Here is a 5353-nt window from a genome sequence, read left to right as displayed (position 1 = left end):
TGCTGGGCAAGGTCACCATCGCGCAGGGCGGTGTCCTGCCCAACATCCAGGCCGTGCTGCTGCCCAAGAAGACCGAGAGCCACCACAAGGCCAAGGGCAAGTAACTACCTGGACTAGTTTGTGGCAACTCGAATAAAATCGAGTCCAAACCAAAGGCTCTTTTCAGGGCCACCCACGTCTTCTCTAAAAGGACTTAACATTTGTTAATGTTTTATGTGAAAGAAAAAGTGAGGCATGATAAAACTTTGGTCATAAGTTACCCATTCTTATCCTTCTTGAAAACAATGTAGCGAACACCGCAGATTCATAAAGACTGCAGGGAAGGTGGTCAGGGTTCTACCACGTATAAGATTCTACCGCGCACAAGAGTTAGGTGATCAGATCTATTAGGCCACTAACTTTTAAACATAGCATGTGTTCACAGCACCAGTGGCTTTGTGAGTTCTTGAAGCACAAAAGAGTTACCGCCCTGGCTAGAATTTAGCAGGCCGGTGCTTCACGCAGGTCAAGGGCGGCATGAAGAAGCCCCGCCGCTGCGTGCCCAGCACAGTGACCCTGCGCGAGGTCCCGCGCTACCAGAACTCCGTGCAAGCTGCAGCTCCTGTGAGAGCTCGGCGGTGGCGCTGCTGCAGGAGAGCGAGGCTGCAGAACTTTGTGACATTCAGAGCCTCACGTCTTTCCTGATGCATAGATGTCAAGCATTCTCTGCCCACCCCACAGCACGTTGCAAAGTATGCCTTTACAATGAAGTAAAATATTGGGAGGACGTTATCTGGAGTCTAAGAAAGATTTCTCATATTTAGAAAGGTCTAAAATCCCAAGTTGCTATAAGAACCTGACAGGATAGTTATTTCTAATAAACCTTAAAACCCATCAAATTTGAGGTAAAGTTTTGGCATACAGACTGTTAAAATGTCTGCCTCAACAGATAGGGGGAAACAATATACATTACAATATGGTTCAACAAAGGCCTGTTTATGAGTATCAGACAAGTACAGGATGTTAGGGGTTTCTGACACAAACTGAGGCCTCCTAGCAAGACTGGCAGTTTTCTGTGGAGGAGGGTTATTTAGTGTGATATTGTAAATAACTTTTGGTGTTGCAGCGAAATAAGGAATACTCATACCAAGATTGCACAGTCTTGCCTCCTACCTCTGTTCACTGAACTCTGATGTAATCACAAGAAAAAGACGTTAACTCAATCTTGTGTATTGCAGACACTTTTTGCTGTCTGGTAACATGGAAAAATCTCAGAATGATGTTTCCAGTATATAAAATGCCAAACAAAGTTAAATTACAGTGTTCAAAGTATTTTTAAAATTTGATAGTGATAAATGAGCCTAGTTATGCTGTTAATATAGTTGACACATTAATTGCTGTTACAAATTAGATGAGTATAAATGTTTCAAGATAACTCAGCAATTGCAATGATAAATGAAACATCTAATGTCTTTTGGATTACAAAGTAACAGGTACTGAAATTTGTGGCCTAAATTCATAAGAAAGTGAAATGTTCACATTCAGTCAAGGTTAATTTTTTAAACATAGATATTTTACTACCCAACCTCACAGACTTCCCCTTCACCATCCCCTAATTGCTGAATTTTATTCTTAGGGGCGTTGTGACATATAAGTATGGACCTCAAGTTAAAAACCCTTGTTCTAAAATTTGGTTGACCTACCCCATTTCTTTTCAGCTCCTTTTCTCTAGAAACCTCCTCTTCCTATTTGGAATTTCTTTAGCACTTAGCCTATAGACACCTCACACTCTTGTACTGTTTCTATTTCTTGTACTTAAAATATAACTACTACCAATCCTAGTATAAATTTGATGTTTTGGAACAGAAACAGTGCTGACAATATCTAGCAAAGATAGGTCCTTGAGAGGCCCCCCCAAAATAGTAAAATACTTGGCTTTTTGATGGATTTTTATACTGTTTTTATAACCCATAATAATTTTACTCATTTTTTAAAATTTTTCATTTATGCATGTTACAGGGAAGTTTTACTCATTTTTCAATTGTTCTGTCTTTAAAGGTCTTTCAACTTATTTAAATTAATATTTAATAAATTTAACAATTAAATGTACAGTGGTTGGACACAGAATGTATTTTTCAAGGGTAACTTACTGGAAGGGATTCAAATCCAGACCCCAAGAGAGAGTTTTTGAGTCCCTCTCAAGAAAGAGTTTGAGACAAATCCATAGACTACTGTGAAACACAGTTTATTAGAGAAGTAAAGAAAATTGTTCTTTTGTTCTGTTCTAAGTATATTTATAGTTATTTTTTGATTATATGCTAAACAACGGGTGGATTCTTCATGAGTTTTCCTGGGAAAGAGGTGGGCAATTCACCATCTGAGGGTTCCTCCCTTTTTAGACCATATAGGGTAACTTCCGGACTTGCCCTGTCAATCTGTAAAATGTCATGACACTAGTGGGAGTGTCTTTTAGCATGCTAATGTATTATAATTAGCATATAATGAGCAGTGACCAGCCTGACCAAAATGGAGAAACTCCCCTCTCTACTAAAAATACAAAATTAGCTGAGTGTGGTGGCTCATGCCTGTAATCCCAGCTACTTAGGAGGCTGAGGCAGGAGAATCGCTTAAACCTGGGAGGCAGAAGTTGCTGTTAGTGGAGATCACACCATTGCACTCCAGCCTGGGCAACAAGAGCAAAACTCTGTCTCAAAAACAAGAAATAATAAAAGAGACTGATTAGCATCACATTTTGAAAAATGTTATACTGTGTGTATGTTTACTATCAATTTCAGAACACATTTACCTCAGTTTCAGAAACTAAAGAATCTGACAAACTCCCAAATATCCCTTGTAGAGTAGGCAAAATTTTACCTCTACTCTCTTGAGTTTTTATGGCTCGGCCTGATGATTAAACTGACATAAGAGAGATTAACAGAAGAAAAGCATATAAACTGATTTAATATATATTTTATGTGGCATAGGACATGAGAGCTCTAATCATAGATCTCAAAGAAGTTGCAAAACCTAAGTGTTTATATAGTAAGTTTAACAGTATAAAGTGTGGAAATGCAACTATGTAGGGAGGCTAAAGGAAAACAATAATTATTTTACCAAGATCTTGTACAGAATTCTCTTGGTTTCACCTTCCTGTCCTTAATGAAATGTTCTTTTCCTTTTGGTACAGGGAGGACATCTTCCATATGGGAATTTTAATTCATGTTTTCAGGAAGTAAAAGGGAAGGGTCAGAGTGTCTTTCTTGTACCTACTCTTTTTTAAATTGCCTTTATCTCAAAATAATTCTTATTCCAAAATGGCATATTTTGGGATAGCATATTCTGCCACCATTTACCATTCATTGCTATCTTTGTCACTAACTGCTATGTGAAAACTGATGAAATCAGATACAGAAGGAGGCTTCTGATTGGTGAGCTCAAATAGAGAAATGTATTTGTTAACTAATGTTGGGGGAATATAATTTTTAAATCTCCCAAAGAAGAGAAATGAAATAATTTTATTATTGAATAAGCATTAAACAGAGTGAGTTGCTTATCATGGGCAATCTAATGAAGAGGTTGCAAAAGCAGAAAGAAATGCTTTTTTATTATATGTAACTACATTGGGTAGGTTTTGCAATTTGAAGTTAGGTGAGAGCCAAAGTTTGGCCCATTTCCTGGCTGGAAATTGGGAGACAGAGCACTATCTTTTTTTAATGAATAACATTTCAAAGAGATGGCTCTAGGCCTTGAGGAAATATTCTGAGTTTTAAGGCCTATGTAGCCATTAAAAACAATTACATACATTTTAAAAGGACAGAGAAATTTTGAAAGTGAAGTCTCTTGTTTTCAACAGATAATTAAGCCTCTTATTTTTAATTTGTATCTACCCTTAGGTTAGCATATTCAATTAACCTATGCTACCTTCCCCTCTTTACAACATACTGAATTCAGCTACAGCCAGTTACAGCCAATCAAATCAATTTTGTTTTCCAAAGATGTATGGCATGTTTTTATTGCAACATAAATACAAAAAATTTTTAAGTATTTTAATGAAAAGTTTATCTTCATTTTTTTGACATTTAAGTGTAACACTTTGAAAATACTTCAAGCATTGCTGCAAGTAACTCATTGAAATAAAGAGTAGAAAGAAAATCACTGAATAACAAGATTACATGCCAGTGCTGAAAGAAGTTATTACATTTTCTTGGAGCTTAATAAATGGTCTGTACTGCATTTTTTAATCCCATTTATGTAACCCAAAATATTTGAAGTATATATGCTTTTAATGAAAGTTTTCTTAGATAAAAGTATAATCCTTTTCTTGCATTTGAATTTTCTATTTGTTCATTACTGAAAATTCTTTTTAATTATTTTTTTACACAGACTCAGTCTATTGCCCAGGCTGGAGTGCAGTGGTGTGATCTCAGCTCACTGCAACCTCTGCCTCCTGTTCAAGTGATTCTCCTGCCTCAGCTTGTCTCATACTCCCGAGTAGCTGGGATTACAGGTGTGTGCCACTACACCTGGCTAATTTTTGTATTTTTTAGTACAGAGTTTCACCATGTTATCCAGGTTGGTCTTCAACTCCTGACCTCAAGTGATGCTCCCAACTCGGCCTCCCAAAGTGCTGGGATTACAGGTGTGAGCCACTGCAATTGGGCAAAATTAAAGCAAGTTTTAAACATTTTTTGATGGAGAGATTTTATATTGAGATTGGGAGAACTTTAATAAACATATAAAACTAACATAGTTTTGACCAAAGTTGTAAGCAGATTTCTTGGTTGTAACTGGGTAACTTGTAATTTTCAACAATAGTGGTAGCAGAAATTTTTTGAAAATAATAATTTTCAAAATAGTGCTGGGTAAGGTTGTAGGCATATCAGGAACTGCTGTTGGTATAGGGGCCGAGATAAAACATTCCTTTTTCCCTTTGAAAGTTCACTGCAAATCAGCTGACAAGAGAAGACTAATAAGAGAAAAGGCATACAAATTTATTAATGTACAGGGCTGGGGGCCACAGAATGATTACTCCAACCCCTTGGCGGGGTACAGAAGCTTATATACCCTTTCTCAGAGGCAAAAGAGGAGATGGGTAATGTATACAATTATTTGAGGAACAGCGAATGATTATAAGTGAGAAGGAATGAACCAGGGAGACAGACATTAACTTGTAAATGATTCTCTTTGAAATCTGAATGAGACAAAGAGGCCAGCTTTATCTTGTGGAAAAGTCCATCCAGGTGTGGTTGCATTCCTCAGTCTTCTTTTCTGCAGTAGATAAGTAGATAATGAGGTAAGAGAAAGCAATTGTGCTTTTTTTTTTTTTTTTTTTTTTTTTTTTTTTTTTTTTTTTTTTTTTTTTTTTTTTTTTTAA

This window comes from Cebus imitator, unplaced genomic scaffold, assembly GCF_001604975.1.
Source record: "Cebus imitator isolate Cc_AM_T3 unplaced genomic scaffold, Cebus_imitator-1.0 Scaffold918, whole genome shotgun sequence".
NCBI classification, from domain to species: Eukaryota; Metazoa; Chordata; class Mammalia; order Primates; family Cebidae; genus Cebus; species Cebus imitator.
The sequence above is the reverse complement of the archived record's forward strand: the minus strand, read 5'-3'. Positions refer to the sequence as shown.